The sequence below is a fragment of the Eulemur rufifrons genome, chromosome 15 (genome assembly GCF_041146395.1).
Source record: "Eulemur rufifrons isolate Redbay chromosome 15, OSU_ERuf_1, whole genome shotgun sequence".
Classification (NCBI taxonomy): Eukaryota; Metazoa; Chordata; class Mammalia; order Primates; family Lemuridae; genus Eulemur; species Eulemur rufifrons.
The window spans coordinates 36,071,790-36,090,188 of NC_090997.1; the positions used below are offsets into that span (position 1 = coordinate 36,071,790).

At 36.5% G+C, this 18,399-nt stretch overlaps 1 protein-coding gene and 1 pseudogene across 1 annotated transcript in view; one reads left to right on the plus strand and one right to left on the minus strand.

The window, feature by feature from the left end:
* Positions 1 to 18,399, minus strand: part of FILIP1 (filamin A interacting protein 1) — a 163,144-nt gene that overhangs the window by 117,956 nt on the left and 26,789 nt on the right. The gene's annotated exons all lie outside the window — the stretch shown is intronic.
* LOC138395510 (ubiquitin-conjugating enzyme E2 variant 1 pseudogene) lies at positions 13,537 to 13,926 on the plus strand (annotated as a pseudogene).

An 18,399-nucleotide genomic window follows, 5' to 3' on the forward strand; every position in this document is an offset into this window, starting at 1 on the left:
GTGGAAAAAATTCTGAGACATTTACTCCCAGCTTATATCTAACTTTAAGTGTTTAAGTTATAAGTCTTTATGACTTATTCAAAATAATCAATGGAATCTGGAATTTTACTCAGTAATAGAATAACCAGTTAGAAACGATTACATCAGGTTAAAATACACATAATTCTGAGTATCAAATTGATATATCTGATTATTCTAAAAGAAAATTTATTGGTGGGCTTATTAAACAATCACAAAATATTTATAGGACACCTCTTGAAGTCAGGAATTAGTTGATATAAGCAATGTAATCAATTTGCACCACTTTGGAAGAGATGTAGGTCCAAATGCCATGGACTTCTCATTTCATGCTGGGGCTACACCGATAGGGTTGGGTGGCAGGGAGTGAAAGAAAACCACATGTTCCAGAACAGTTTCAAAAAAAACAAGCCATTGACTTGCTGTGATGTTTAGGTTGAGGTTCTGCTTTGAAATGTTGGTCTGTATAAATATTATAAACAAAATTCAAAGGCAAGCTACAGAATAGAAACATAATTTGCAAGTGCTATGTACAAATACGTGTCAACATACTTATGATTAAGCATTAATATAATCAAAATATCAATAATTAATGATGCTATAAAAAGAACTTTTCTAAATCAATACAAAACACTAATAGGCAAAGGATATCAATACGTGGTTCACAAAGAAGATAAATTTCTACTCTAACGTGATAATATATTTAACCTCATACATGTACAAAGTTGTACTTAGAAAAATTAGTGAAATTTATAGCACAAGAAAAATATAATATCATTAAGAAAGAGTTACAAAATTAAATGGTTGTAAAGATATGGTGCGATAAGGACTCTCATACACAATTCACAGAAATGCCAATTGATAACAGGTAGTATGGAAAACAAATTCCTCCTTTTCTTTCTGCAAAATAATTTGACAAATTGATAAAGAGCTCATTCATTTGGACTCAATAATCCCTATTTCTGGGACTTTATCCTTAAGATATAATCAAGATGCAATCAGAAATTTATTGATAAGGACTTTTACCAGTGTTTTAATAATAGTATTGGATTTCAAATTCAATAACATTGGAAATAACTTAGATGACCAATAAAAGAATTATTAAATAAGTTATAGTTTATTCATTTGATGGGAAATTATGCAAAAATAAGAATTAGATGTAAAACTGTATCAGTGTAATGCTAATTTTGTGAATATAATGTCCAAGTTATTCAGAAAGACAAAACTTGGAAAATACACCAAATTATTCAACAGACATTTATGGGTGGTGAAATTGTACATGATTTTTTCTGTATACTTATAGTGTATGCTATTCTGTATCTCAAGTAATCTACGGTGAACATGTATAACCTTTGCATGAAAATGCTTGTCAGGTGGTGCAAAGGCAATTTATGTAACCAAAGTGTTCATATCCCTGTAATACTATGAAATAAAAAATAAATAAATAAAAAATAAGTAAGGGATGACACGATTCAATATGAAGATGTCATATTTTTATGACAGAAACAGAAGAATGAAAGAACTGATAAAGAAAATTGATAACGGAAACTCTAGTCCCTAATGGTAGGTGTTATATACTATAAATTGTGCACCATAATTTTCACAAGGCAAGTGCTGCAGTCTCATCAAGACACTCAAGCCAAGACTAGTACACATACCAGCTGGTCATCTTGGATTACCCTGTGCAGTTTTGGGGCTGTCTCTCTTTGTCCTGTCCTTCTCCCTTTTGCTTTGCTTCCTTTAAGTCATCTTCTTACCTGATAGGCCTAACTCCTCCATGAATCTATCTCAACCCACTGCAACCTCTATCCCCCTAGAAACCTAGAGTATGTATTGTCTATACCTCTCATTTGGAACTTAACTTAAACTATGTTGTCCTGTTTTGAGGATTCTTTTATTACATTGAGACTTTGATGCCCCAGCTGGATTTTTAAACTCCATTAGGGAAGGAAAAATATTGAAAATTCTTTTGTAGCCCTATTCAATCATTCAAGAAATATCTATTGAGCACATTGTGTATGCCAGACACTGTTTGAGGTGCTAGGGACATATAGGTGAAATTTTTAAAAGGGAGAGAGAAAAAACCTCTGTCCTCAAGAGCTTAAAATCTAGTGGCAGAGGCTGATACTTGGTGTCACATCATATGCGATGCAAATACAAGTTATGACGATGGTGGTGACAGTAATGAAGACAGAAACAATGACATTGTGCTAGTTTTCCATTGCTGCCATGACAAATTACCATAAATTTCATGGCTTAAAACAACATCTATTTATTATCTCACAGTTTCTGTGGGTCAAAAATCCAGGTACAGTGTAGTTCAGTTGGTTCTTCTGCTTAGGGTCTCACAGGGATGAAATCAAGGTGTTGCAGGGCTGTGTTCCTTACTGGGGGGCTCTGAGAAAGAATTTGTGTCCAAGCTCCTTCCAGTTGTTAGCAGAAATCAGTTCCTTATAGCTGTAGGACTGTGGTCTCTGTTTCTTTGTGGTATTGGCTGAAAGGATCTTACCCTCTAGAGTCCTGTTCCTTGATCCTCATACATAAAGCCTAACATCTCAATATCAGCAACAGTGCATTGAATCCTTCTCAAGTTTGAAATCTCTCTGACTTCTCCTTTTGCTGCCTCTCTCTTGCTTCCAGCTGGATAAAATTTTCTGCTTTTATGGATGCATGAGATTAGATCGGGCCCACCTGCATTATTCAGGATAATCACCCCATTTTCAGGTCCATAACCTTAATTACATCTGCAAAGCCTCTTTTGCCATGTAACATAACATACTCACGTGAGCCACAGATTAAACTGTGGACATCTTTGGGGGTCCATTCTGCCTCCCACAAACAGTAATAACAACGAATAACTATATGGAACACTCCTAACTAAAATTATGCGCTCAGGAAATTTAACTGGATTCCATGAAGCCCAATGTCTTTTCTTCTTATGAGAAACATTTCCACAATAGGCTTGATTTCATGATGGCCAGATGGAGTGCACATTGATAATTTTTAGTTAGTGTTTCTAATTAGCAGAAACCCATTTTAGCCATAGTTGAGTTTTCTCATAATTACCCACTCCATTTTTGTTGGATCAACTAATTTATTCATCTTTGTCCTAACATCAGTCAGACATTGAGAAATCCAAGGAATGAGAGATGTTTGCTTTTCGGGGGTAGGGGAAGAAAAAGAAGAGTTGTGCATTACCTCATAACAACCAAAATTATGTAACTTGTCCACAGGACAAGATCAGATCCTGCAGTAAATAGAAAGAGCACCTAAGAGGTGGGCACATTAGAAAGAAAGCTGTCTGGCCTCTTTGCGGATGGAAAGAACAGAGTGGTCAAGGACTAATCCTGTGGCACCACAAACAGACTTTCAAGAGATTGTGGAGGGGACAATGCCAAATTCATATGACAGACAGCTCTTTTAATGCTTGTACAGTGCCACTTATTCATCTGAGGAAGCAAAAGGAAATGCTTTTAACCCGGATCCCAGACACAGAAAGAAGCCCAGGTTTTAATGCCCCTCCCTGCCCAGAACAGAGTGCCACTCTGCCCAGGAGGAGAACCAGTTGCCCAGGCCCGCCGATGACATCACATCTTGAGGGATGAAAAAAATAAATTGTGGGTTTTCTTTTTTTCATAGCATGAAATGTATTCAAAGTTCATTTCTACAGCAATATCCAAGCCACCAATGTCAGTTGGAAATAAAAATGACTAAAGAAAAAAATTTTATACGTTATTGATGTTGGATTTCGGTAACAACCAAATTAGAAAATTCAGGCAAGGTGCACTATAAATTGTGAAAGAAAAAGATTTTTTTAAAGGTGGTTGCTATTCCTACTCTCAATTCCAACTCCTTTCTCTCACCAATGAGAAAATTGACCCCAGAACAGCTTGACCTTCTCAAGGTCGTGTCATTTCCTTGCTCAAAAAACCTGCAAGGGCTCTCCATTGCCCATCAGAAAAAGTTTCACCTCTTAGACTTTTATTCAAGGCTTCCTCTTCTTGATACATTTACCTTTCAAATCAAATTACCAGTTAATGAAGAGCTACTAAAGTCAAGACAATATGCTGCCAACATAGGCAGAGTAATAAAATATGTTCTATTTCTTAAAGAACTTTACAATCCTACTATTTCCCATACGGACAATAACTACATAATTAAACTTATCTGTCTACTATACCTCAAACTTACACTCAACTTTTCTATGTTGGCATCATTATTCATGCCATTTCCTTCACCTTATATGCTCACCCTTCACTACCTCGTCTTTCAAAATCTTACCCATATTCCCGGCCCTTCTCAAATGCTATCTCTTCTAAGGAAGTCTCCCCACACACCAATAGACCAGTGGTTCTCAACCAGGGAGATTTTCCTCCACAGGGGGCATTTGACAATGTCTGGAGACACTTTTGATTGTCAGAAAGGGGTAGGGGGTTCTAATGGCATCTATGAGTAAAAGCCGGAGATGCGGCTAAACATTGTATGATGCACAGGACAGCCCCCGCCACACAACAAAGATTTATCCAGCCTAAAATGTCAACAATGCTGAAACTGAGACATCTTACACTAGAAAGAGGAAGTATCTCTTATGAACTGTTAGAACACAAACGTGTGAACAATCTTTTGGCATCGAGCATATATTTTAGCCTATATTTATTTGTTAGATTTAGCAAATTAATATATAGGATACTCAGTTAAATCTGAATCTCAGATAAAGAACAAATAAATTTTTCATATAAGTATTTTCCATTCAATATTTTAGACATACCTATGCAAAAAATTATTCATTCTTTATCTGATATGCTCTTTGCTACTTTTTCCCTGTCCGCATGTATTCTTTCCCTAAATGATTGGGAAGTTTGTAAAAGAGAGGAATAATTTTATGCTGTTTAGCCTTCCTTCAGAGTTTAATTCCATGCCTATAGGAAGCATTGAAAAAAACCTTTATCAATATAGTGATAAAATATTTTTCTATCCTTTAGTACCTATGAGTACTCAAGGCTTACAGTTATCACTGCCATATTTTGCCAGTTTCAACATCCCAAGACGCCCTCATCTTTATGCTGAGTCTTCAAGCCTCCTGCTTTCATGAAGACAGAAAGCCCCAGTGGGAAAAAAAAATGCCAGATCCTAAATTGGTCAGTGAGTCTGGCTCAAGTTGAAAAATCAGTGTGTCAATCTTGGCATAACACAAAGACATGTACCTAAATCTGTTTCATTTGATCTCCATTTCTCCACATGCACACTTCTTTACAGTACTCTGCTCTTTATATGTAACTTCTCCAGAGGTTAGAGTAGAAGGAAGAAGGAGTCAGCTGCCTGTGGCAATCCCTCCACTTTCTGTTATAGCTGATGTGGAGTAAAATGTCCTAAAATTGGAACAGGGTTAAAAACTCAAAATATCCTACTCACTGAAAAGATTATCCTTCACCCTACTCTAATATGGAATTCAAAATAAGTTCAATAAAGTTATAACTTCCCTCATAGTGTCTACTACACTGATGCTTTTTAAAAATATCTAATTGTCTCTCTGTCTCTCTCTCCTGTTTTGCCAATGCTCTCAGCACATATTTAGTCTTTCCAGAGGGAAATCAGCAGTGGCTAAAATGCATGGTCATTATCTGACACCTCTATCCTAACAATGTTGAAAATATTCTTTTTTTGAAAAGATATTAATATTTCTATGAATGCAAAATTAATAAAATAGAAGCGTCCTCAAAAACCTGTTCTAATGGAAGTCTGTCCTATCCTTATAATTATTCTAATCTGGAAATCTCCAGGGAGAACAGAACTATGTCTTCTTAAAGTTTTTAAACCACCTAGGACAATGGTTTTCAATGGGGTGGAGGAGACAGCAATTTTGCACACCCCCCCCCCACTACCACCCATAAGGCTGCCAGATTTAGCAAATAAATATTCAAGATGCTCAGTTAAAGTTGAATTTCAGATAAAGAACAAATAAACTTTTAGTATATGTCCTGTTAAATATTTCAAACAAACCTATGCAATAAAATTATTCATTCTGTATCTGACATACAAATTCAGCTGGGTATCCTGTGTTTTATGTCGCAAACTATCCCCAGGGGACATTTGGCCACAGCTAGAGACATTTTTGGGTGTCAAAACTAGAGAGGATGCTACTGCATCTAACGAGTAGAGGCCAGGGATGTAATTAAATATTCTACAAGGTCTGCGAAAGACTACCACAACAAAGAATAATCCAGTCCACAATGTCGATAATGTTGAAATTCAGAAATCCTGATCTAGAATGGCCTTTGAAAACATTTAATCTGCCCTCTTCTTTTTATCAGAGAAGAACAGAAGGCATGGAGGAGTTAAAGCGGCTTGCTCTAAGCCTCATAGCTAATTAGTTTCAAAGTTGGTCAACTAAGAGGCAAACCCAGAAAACTGGTTCCATTTCTGTGTGGCCTGGAAATATTACCTACTAAAGCAGATACACTTAAGCTATCCAAAAGTGGATTCCTTCAGACTTCTCCAATAGAAGACATCAATCAAGCCCCTGGGTGGCCTCTGGCTGGGAAGAAAAGAAGGTATAGGGTTTGGGAGAAAATTTTTGTTCAAATATTTTTCCAAATCTTTTTCTCCACTCCTAATTTTATTTATAGGAAAGGAAGGAAGCGAAGAGTGAAAATGCTGGCTTGGCATGAGCTCCAATTATGTCTACTCTGTTCTACTCCCGCTTTTTCTCTGACCTACAAAGATACATTGTTTGGGTCTTTGGGAGAGCCTAACTTTCCTTATTTAAGGATCACCCTGCTCCTGGATGCGAGAAAATTGCTTAAGTAAAAACACCCAAAGAAGTTATTAAGCATTACAAAAGGAAAATGAAGGCATTGATGAAACCTACTAGAGATTATTTGGGAGACAGCCAAATGTCAGAGGCCTGTGAAATAACACGAAGTGGTGTACTGAAAATGTATTCATACGTCAATTCTTGCCACGTACGGTTTGCTTGGAGGCCCCAAAGCAAGCAACATGGCTCATCTAAGTTAAGAGCTAGCCAAGATAATCTAATGACCTAAGAATCTAATGACACTATACACTGTCTCTGATCCTGCTTGGTTTTATTTTAACAGACCAATTTTTATTGCTTCTTTTCTGTGTCTGCAATGATTCTCTGCCACTGCTTACTGAAATATTTTTTTTAATTATGAGTTGAGTTTTTTAAAATGCAGTTTTCAAAATATTCATTCAGCATGTTATTAATTACTAGTATGAATTTTTGGCAGGACTGGACTAAAGAGGAATAATTGCTTTAACCACATTATCTAACTGAGGAGGTACTCACCCTACTAAAAGAATTTTTGCATAAAACATAAAAATGAATTTAGGAAGGGCATATTCTTTTGGAGATGTGGAAAAAGAGTTTCCCGCTTCATTCTCAGTCCCGTTAGCCCTATCATTTAATCATTGTGAAATTTTCAAAAGAAATAGGACTTTGCCATTTACAATGCTCTTACCATGCCTGATACAAATAAGCTCTGAATCAATTGCTTTTTAATATCCCCTTGAAATATCCACCCTGTCATTGTTATTTATATTAATGTCTACATTTCCTTATGGACACATAATTTTCTGTTGTTTTTTTGATCCACTGATTTAACAGGAATGCATTTCAATTACAGTCTTTCCAATTGTCAGATAGTTCTTGTCTCTTAATATTTAGGTTAGCCACACACTCTGCGTTCCCAAGAGAATTAGAAGATAATTTTTAGAATCCTCAAGTCACTTATGTGTTTCCTGGGAACCAACTTTCCTAAATATTTACCCTAATCCCTTCAAGTAAGTTAAATAATTATAAGTAATTCAAATCAAATGTTATTTTGAGAAAAGAAATGCTACTGACTTCTGGCTCTAGTTTTCATTTTATTTGGGAAAGCACTTAGACCCCAACATAGCCGATAGAGACAGCAGCGATCCTGTGACTAGGAGTCCCCAGAATTCCTTCTGCCATTAGCTCTTCACCTAAAAGACAACAAAAAATCTCCCCAGCCCACTCAATTGGAGCATGTCTAAGGACTCTTTGGTTGGAACGCCTTCAAGTATTCAGTGTGGTCTCCACAACTGCAACCTTCTTCAGGAAGTATGAGGCACCATCAAGCTAACTAGAACCCTCAAAGTATCTTTGCTAAGTCTCAACAAATATATGAGGACTAAAAAAGGATAGACACTCTCCCCAGAATTTAGTTAGCACCCATAGGTGAAAGTCACCTTTCTGCTATTCTAAAGGTACCCAGCATTTATGCACCTCTTTGATGACTTAAAGACATTATATGTACATTAATGTATTTTTTAAAATGATCTAAATATTGTTTGGGGGAAAATCTATCACATCTTAGACTGAGTTTTACCTAGGAGTAATGGTGGATTTCAAATCATTTCTGTAGTTTATAATTCAGAATCAATAAATTATTTTACAAAGTAAATACCTATGAATTTCAGCTGTCTTAGAATGAAAATAATTGTCAGAATTACTAATAATGATTTTCACTTGCCACTAAGGCTTCATTTAATACTGAGGTAGAAAGTTCTCCTTTTGGAAATAGGAATTCATCCTCTATTTCTGATAGTCCAATGTGAGCTCCAGTCCTAATTATGTTTTTGTACATCTTATCCCAGAAGATAACCAAGACAATTTGGCCAACAGATACCATAAAAGACTGAACTTTTCTGAGTGTTACAATAAAAATCTGTTGAATTAGAATACTTGTTAGCATTTTTTTTCCAGCTTTGGTGGACATGATTTGTTTATAAGAGAGATAAGATATGCTGATAAAAATAGAACTGGCTCAAACAAGCTGATTTATGAAGAAATATTTAGTACTTTCAAATTTTTCTGTGGCAAACATGTTATGAGTTATGTGGGTACATAACTCATATAAGGTTTACTGTTTACTGTAATAACCCCCACAGACCTCCCTCTCTAACTGAACTTTCACTTTTGTACAAATCGTCTCATCAAATCTGACTCAAAAGAAATTGAGTCTCTCCTACACTTTATGTTTTTTTTTTTTTTTTTTTTGAGACAGAGTCTCACTCTGTTGCCCAGGCTAGAGTGCCGTGGCCTCAGCCTAGCTCACAGCAACCTCAAACTCTTGGGCTCAAGCAATCCTCCTGCCTCAGCCTCCCCAGTAGCTGGGACTACAGATATGCACCACCATGCCCAGCTAATTTTTGTCCAGCTAATTTCTTTCTACTTTTAGTAGAGACAGGGTCTCGCTCTTGCTCAGGCTGGTCTCGAACTCCTGAGCTCAAATAATCCACCCCCCTAGGCCTCCCAGAGTGCTAGGATTACAGGCATGAGCCACTGCGCCTGGCCTCTCCTACACTTTAAATCTAAACTGTAGAAAACCTCAGCCCACAAAAAATTATGATAATAACAATAATTAACATATGCAGCCCTACTATGTGTTGGCATTGCTCTAAGCTAAATCATCTTGCATAACTATCAAATCTACCCTATGAGATGATACATTAGTCCCATTTTACAGATGAGGAATCTAAGGAACAGGGAAGTCAAGCAATGTGTTAAATATTTCTCTGCTAGAATTTTAGCCCAAGCAGGTTAGGCTCCAGAGTCTATTCTTTTACTGCCTCTCATGACACCATATTGGCTTAGACATAGAATTATTTCCTTGCCTAAAGTTGTGTTTATATATATTTTTCATGGTGTCATATAGATTTTTCATTCAACATAATTTTAGGACTATTTTTCTAAATATTCATAAAGAAAAAACCAAAGTTCATTGTTCTCAAAGCACAGAACCAATTGAGAAGTTTGTCCTGATTTATAACACAATTTCCTTCAGGAAACTTACAGCTTGAGACCCATAGTATAGTAGGAGCATTATCCCTGGATCTGAGGGACATAAGGCAATTACTTAATTTCTTTAGACTCCTTTTATTATCTCACTCACAAAATGAGAGTGATAAATTAGGTGGTCTCCAGATTCTATGCACTATGCCTAGACATACAAAACATTCAAAAATTCTTACTGAGCACCACTTTAACAAGGGTAAAGTATGTGCATGCAACATAGGTGCTCAGCAGGAACAAGGACAGGCTATGAGTGTTCGTATGGGGCAAAAAGAAGTATGTTTTCAAAGGCACCTACAGGATCTTTCAGGTGGGGATAAGGGCTTGGGCAAAGGTGCGGCCACCCAGGGGCCATCCAGATGTAGGATACGCCGGTTCCCAGTGGCCCTCTCCAGCAGCGTGTCTTTACCTCTCTTCTCACACTGTCTCTGCTCCTTTTTCATGCTCCATATTTGTTTCCATACTTTCTACCATTTCTCTTTCTTCCTCTACCGACTGTGAAGCCCACATGGACCTGCCCTTTCTAAGTATCTCATTTCTTTAGGGCCCAGCCCTAGATATATCACAATCAGAGGTGATATTTTAAATATTTGACAACCAATAAGAATGGATATCAGCTATAGTGCTAAAGTGAGGTTCTGAGGACCCCTGCGATGAGAGAGGCCCAGAAAATCCCAGGGGATGGACCACACAGCTAGAATGGCAGGGTCAGTGGCCGAGCAGAAGGGACTGACCCAATCAGAACAGATAACAGCTGTAAACAATAGTGTGCCCATCCTGGTGGGTACCACATGAATATAAATCCTGCTTATAATCAAAAATAATTACAAACAAGATTAAATTTTATTGTCTTATCATCTAAATCTCATGTGTGTATATACATATATGTACATATGCATATAGTTAGAGCTATGCACAGCAGCTGCTTCAAAAAAAAAAATTTCTTTCCTCTCTCATGCTATTCATTGATTTATTTATGTATTCTTTAGAGACAGGGTCTCACTCTGTCCTCTAGGCTGGAGTGCAGTGGCTTGATCATAGCTCACTGTAAACTTGAACTCTTGGCCTCAAGAGATCCTCCCGCCTTGGCCTCCCAAAGTGCTAGTATTACAGGCATAAACCACCGCACTTGGCTTCCTCCTCAACGCTAAACTCTAAAAAATTCTGCCTCGAACTCAAGCCAAGCCCACTGCCCAGTCTGTGTTTACTCGCCCAGTAACCCATGCCTCTCTGGGATGCAGAGATGGGTCATTCTGTACAAGCGGCCCCCATCCCTTTACTCATTCCAAAGAAATCACTTTCCTACCATCTCCAATTCTCCGCTACCCCCATCAGGACCACAGTGGCCCAAGAGCAGTTTAGGTGAACGTGGGAAAGTCTGTGGTAGGGGAATGGGGGCAGAGGTGGGGGTCAAAGACCGTGGCTACTCAGACATTTAGTTATTCTTCACTGTCACACGACTTCATCTATACCCAAGATCTTCGCAATGGCCACAAAATAAAAAATGAGCACACTATATATAACAAATATGAAGTTAAAGTATTAATACTTGGCTGTAAGTAGAGAATAAACAAATTAGATCAGTAAGAAAAGAATATACCTGTGAGCAAAGGGTTGTAAGGCCAGGGCCAGAGTCTGCATTCAGTACCATGTCTCAGGGCACGTGTGCGTCTTAGAATTGCTGTTCTCAGGGCACAACGAAAACTCACTGTTGTGCCCCCTACGTATCCCATACTTCCTTTTTCTAAATTTTAATCTCATGGAAAGAAAAAGTTCACTTACTCAACATAAACACTTCTTAGCACTCAACATTCAATATACAGAATAAGAAGCTAAATCATTTAATTATCTTGTGCTATTTTAACTGGTTACTGTGTGTGTGTTTGTGTGTGTGTCTCTCTGTGTGTGTGGTGGCAATGAGACTAAAAAGAAAGAAAAATAACTAGCTAATTACGTCCAAGTATAAACATAGCAAAATATCTTTTCTTTTACATAAATATTCAGTTTTGGATTACTCAATTAAGAAAGCAAATCAGCCTAAAATAAACAGACTGAATGAGTTTCCTATGTTAACTCACATGATTCCTCTGAAACTTCCAAAACAGTTTTCTGGGTATCATAAACTAAGGGTCCTTTACATAGCCTGGGCCACATAATATATTTGACCTAGAAAACAGCCAGAAAGCCTTAACAGGGGAGAAGTACAGTAAAAGAATTATAGTTAAAAGCAATATAAGTTAAACCTAGAATAAGATATCTAATGTTTCTTATTTTATTCATATTAATTCCTCTAGATTTCATGACCCTAACTCAGAGTTGGTGAACTTTTCATCACTCTATTTTCTTATCCAGAGATGTTTGAAAATGGTCATATTTCTGAAAGAAGGTGTTAATTTAATTGTTCGTAGTTAAGAGTTAACAGGGTTAAAAGCAAGGTACAGAAAGGAGAGGACGGCTGAAAGAATTGCTATGTTTCTGTGGCTTTTAAAAAAAAAAATCCGTACTGTATGAATTAAAACCATGGAAAACTATCATGATGTCTAAATATTTAAAAGGAAATATTATGCTTCACAGAGGTCATTCTGGCACAGATATTGGACTGTTCCATGTCTACCCTTACGAATCCAAGACATCAGACCCTTGATGTCATCCTTTTAAGACTATAATGCTCCGCAATTTTGATTAACTTGTTTTTATGAGGCTCAAGGCCTGATGCTCAAGTACTTACATTTCATTATTTCATTTTTTAAATTAACATCAAGATTTTCTTTCCTATGACTAAAAGGAAATTATTTATGCTGCAGTGGTAAATGAAATATATTTAAATTATAGTAATTTGTGTTTAACTGCTAAAAATATTAGGGAGGTAGGAGGAAGTTAATGCCAGTGTATGTCCTAACACAGTATTGATATTAATATTAACAAAAAACATGAAAGAGCTTTCTGCAAAAATCACAGAAAAACCTGCACACTAAACATCCATGCTTGCAGGAAACATTTCCTTTTTTAAAGCCAAAATTAATGCCTGAACATTTTGTAAATGTTTGCAAAGCAAAATTTATGAACAGGTCTCCTAGCTTATGCTAAGAACAAAATGATGATATGTTTACCTCACATCTGACAAATGCAAACCTTCTGATGTACAAAGACTTGCAGTTCATTAACAGAGAATATATTTGCTTACCTATCAATAACATTATTTTCATCCTATATTGTTCTCCCTAATCTGCACTTGCATATCCAGCAGCCTATCCAACTTCTCTGCTTTTATCTTTAATACACATCTCAAACTTAACATGTCCAGAACTCAACTTCTGGTCTTACCCTCAAACTGCTGCTCCTGCAGCCTTCCCCACCCCCACGAATGCCAACTCCATCCTTTGAGTTGCTAGGCTGAAATTCTGATTACTCTCTTTCTCTCACATCCACAACCAATCCATCCAGAAATCTTATAGTTGTACATAGAAAATATATCTAGAATCTAACCACTTTTCAGCATGACCATTGCTACCACCCTGAACCTGGTCACCATTATCTTCCCCCTGAATATTGCAACAGCCTCCAACAGGTCTTCCAGCCCAGTACCTTGTCTTCTTAACACAGGACCTAGACTGTGACTTTTGATACTTAAGTCTGGGAGCCACCACAAGCTTGGGAATAAAAGTCCCTGCCCATTGAAAGAACTCGAAGGTGACCAGAAAGGAGTAGGAGATGGAACAGTTAGCTGGGGTCTAGAAGATGATGAAGACATGACACTTACAAGATGGACAGAGATGATAACTGGGCTTCCAGGAGCAACTTATGAAAATCGAATATATGACCTTAAAATAGAATGTAGACCTAAATACCCAGAAGTACCCACGCTTTGTAAGATTTGTAACAAAAATTAATATGAATAAAGTTAATAGTTCTAATGGAGTGGAGATCCAAGAGCCATATTAGTGCTAGCAAATGGCAGTATTCCTATGGATAGCATCAAAGTTGTCCTGCAAGAGCTTTGGCGCCTAACGATGTCTAAAAAAAATATGAAACTCCTTCAGCCACCTGAAAGACAGTGTTACAGCAGTTAATCTAAAAGAAAAACCACAGGCCTTTCTCCTTCCCTCCCATTTAATATAAACAGTCTTCATTTTCCATAGTAGTAAATTTTCTAGATATGTCTTGTAGAACTCAAAGTACTGGAAAGGACACTCCCATTCAAAGGCAATTTATCTTAAGTTACTGCAAATGATACTAGTTTTTTTGTCCATTTGAAATATATAAGTTGTGCTATAACAACAACAAAAAACTTAAGTCAAATCATGTTCCTTTGCTGCTTTAAACCCTCTTAAGAAGAGTAAAAATGTCGAAATTCTTACAATGGCCTATAAGACTCCACTGGATATGCCCATCTGTCTGTCACATGTCAGATCTCTTCTGCAGCTACTCTCCCCCTTGCTCATCAGCTCCAGCCACACCAGCCACCCCACTGTTCCTTGAGCACCCAAGCACATCCCTGGCTTAGGCCAACCCAGGCTGTGCTCTCTGCCTGGACTACTCTTTTCCCAGAAATTCATATGGCTTACTCCTCACCTCTTTCAAGTCTTTACTCAAATGTTACCTGCTCTGCGAGGCACAGCCTGACTATCTTATTTAAAATTATAATCCTTATTTCCCTACAAACATCCAGCACTCCTGATTCTTCTTACCTTGCTTTATTTTTTATTTTTCATAGCATTTATCACCTTAAAACTTAAGATATTTAAAACTTATTTATTATGTGTGTTAATTACAATATCTCCCTCACCCCCAATATGTAAGCTTCACTAGGGAAATAATCTTTGCCTGCTTACTGGTAGATATATCCCAAGCACCTAAAGCAATACCTGGCATATGGTAGGCACTCAATAAATATTTGTTGAATTATGAATGGATGAATGAATGCAGGGGGTTATCAAATAGTGGGAATTCACTGCTAGTCTTCATTCATGTATTCATTCATCAACAATTTTATCAATTACCAAGGACCTATTCTATACTTAGTATGTATCTGCACTCCATCTTCCTATTAGACTCTCTGACAATTAAAATCTGGAATTACATTTGATATAGTAATCTATAGAGATAAAACTATTGGTATGTAAAGGACCTAAATTAAGAGCTCAACTAGGTCAGTACTGTCCAACAGAGTTTTCTGTGATGATAGAAATGGCCTCATCTGTCATGTCCGTTAAGTAGCCACTAGTCACATGGAGCTATTGAACACTTGAAATGCAGCTAGTAGGACTGAAGAACTGAATTTCTATTTTATTTTATTTTATGTTAACTAGTTTAAATTTAAATGGCCACATGTGGCTAGTGATTACTGTACTGGACAGCACAGCTCTAGTTCATCCCTCTGCCTCTACCTACAGCTTTTCCTAAGATACCCAAGGCAGGTTGCTAACTATACCACTTTGTTTCTCAGAAAAGATGATTAACAGCTAGTTACTGCTTCCTATTAACTATGCTTTCTGTGGTTCATGAATGTGTTGTCTTTTAGAATTATTGTTATTTTTGTCAGCGAAGATAAAGCTTTTATACTATCTCAACCAATTTATAAAACATGAAACCTTCAAAATTTACCCTCTAAATCTAACAGCATACTTTACATATTTCAGTATTTGCATAATATAATTTCTTTGACTTTTTTCACTTAGTTTTCCAGCTTTATTAATGTATAGTTTATGTACAATAAACTGTGCATATTTCAAGTGAATAATGTGATGAATTTTGATATAGGTACATGCCTATGGAACCATCATTATACATAATGTATTTCAAAGCTCAGATGACCAGGGCCACTGCTGACCCACAGGACATCCTTGTGTAAATTTAAAAAAAAAGGGCCCCTCCTGCCTGGTGGTTCCTTTTCTCTGCAAGGACACACAGCGTGGTGAGAAATAGTGAGCTCGATCTCAGTGCTCACCTACCTCTTCAGCGGGATGCCTTCCTACAGTGAACGACATAGGCAATCATCAATGGCAGTCCTGCAAACTGGTCTGTTAAACTCATTTTCAAAACGTCCTCCTAGGGTTTTGAAGGTTACACTCTGGTTTCCATTTCAAGGTGGTAGAATGGAAATAGATTGTAGTCTCCTCTTCCCACTGGGAACCACTGAATTTTTAGAAAGGATTTTTTTTGAAATTCATATAATTGGAGAACATTATCAAGCTATGGAGGACCATGAACTTTGAGAAGACACTGGAAGGCAGAAACTAGATGGTATTATAAGGATGATTTAAAACCACAAATCAAAAAAAGGATAGGAAGGTGCTGCAAAAAGTGTTGGGAATGGATACAAAGGACAAGAGGGCGGGGGATGACAGACAGTGTGATTATTAGAGGACAGTAGCAGGAACAGCAAGGTTGAACCATGAACTTTCCCTCCACCGCTCTAGGCCACATTATGAATCAAAGAGCAGCAACAGGAATTGTCTCCAGCTGGGAGCTATGAGTGTGGAAGCTTGAGTAGAGAAACAAAGTGGCATCCTGAATGCCCTGGATGCCTTGGATGGTTGGAAGCACCAATAGGAATGAGACATCTCCTCTCCCGCCAGAAGCTCGGGCCCCTTAGATACTCTACAGTGGCATTCTCATCTGGCCCATACACTGTCTCTCTTTTTTTCTTTTTTTGAAAATCTGAAGAATGGGTTAAGTGTATTTTTTTTATTTGAAAATATTAATGGTTTACAAGTGTTTCTGTTACATGGATATCCCATATAATGCTTAACTCAGGGCTTTTGGCATGCCCCTCCCACACATTCTCAAAACAGACTGAAATACAAGTTGCAGCAGCAAACCCTGCCCCTCCCTCTAAGCAGCCTGCAGGGGCATATAGAACACAGAGCCTAATAAGGAGTCTCAGCTACAAGGAGGAACATTCAGGAATCACTAACCATTGGAGGAAAGCCAATACTATTAAAAAGAGATTTAACAGAGTTCTTTGTTTTTAAAACATGAAGAACTTATACCCAGAAACCAAAATTAATATAGAAGTCAGAATAGGACTTTAGAATAATTATAACTCATATCCACAGAAATATTTAAGGGAATATTAAATCCATAGAAAATAATCAGTTAGAAAGTAAAGCTATTAAAATTTTTATCTTTTAAATACTCAGTAAGTAGGTCAAATAACAGAATGAACACAAAGAACAAATTGCTTGACTGTAACATTAAGCCAAAAATTTCTTCTAGAATGCAATAAAAAGTGATGAAGGGATATAAAGTATAAAATAAAAATTAAGAATCATGTAAAATAAAGCCAAGTGTTCCATCATCCATCTAATTGGAATTACTAAAAGAGGTTATTAGTGGGAATAAAAGGAAGATAATATATACATTAGTTTAGTCAGTGTTTAAGGACCAACCAAGTTCTGAGTAAGATAAATTTAAATAAAAATCCACACCTGGATATTATATTAATATTTTAGAAAACCAAGAGTAAAGGATAGAAATGCCAAAATCTTGGGAAAGAAAAACAGAATCTCTTTGATAACACATGAATGAAATAAAAGGAACAAGAAAAAAATGTTAAGCTTGTAATTTGATACCCAACCAAACTATCATTCAAGTATGAAGACGAAACATGAAGGAACCAGAAAGTTTACCATCTACAACAATTCTTTGATATAACTGTGCCAGCCAAAATAAAAATAAATATAGTAATAAGGAAGTTCTGAGAAGCATAGTGAACAAAAAAATCCATTAAATTACATTGTTAACCCTAGATAAGTGTTGATTTTTTTAAACAATAGTGATTTTTAAAATAATAATATAGAACTAGAATTCCAAATTATGTCAATATGGGGGGAATTGGAATGGGAGGGAATACTTCAAGAAAGATTGAAGCATACAAAGATTTTGGTTTTGTTTAATGAGCATAGAGACACTGATTAATTCTGGATTTTGATAGAAAATATATTCAGTTATATGTGCTAAAAATTGAATAGGATTTACTAGAAAAACACAAATACAATTTATTATTTTACACTATCAGAAAAAAAGTAGAAGAATATTAAATCAATCCAACAAAGGCACAGAAAACTTGAAATAGTATTCGAATATATAACCCCCCACCATCAAAAAATTTATCAGGTCCACAAAATTTTATAAGCAACTTTTACCAACTCTTTGAAGAAATGGAAATTTACATTTTAAACAAACAAGCATGGAAAAAGATGAGAAGCTACCAAGCCTCTTAAGAATGTGTCATAAGCTTTCTAAAAATTTCAAACAAGATAACATAAGGAAAGAAAACCATATCCTCTTCCACATACAAACATGGATGTTAATTGCTAAATAGCAATCATTAAAAGAATAATGCACTATGATCAGGTAAGGTTTATCCCTGGAATGCAGAAGATAGATTTTTAATAGTAAACAACCAATGTAATTCACTAACTTAGTCATATGATTTAATAATTTCAAGAGAAATAATTTCAAGAGATGCCCTGAAGACTCAAATGTGATTATATATGTACATATAATGTAAGTGTGTGTGTGTGTGTGTGTGTGTATGA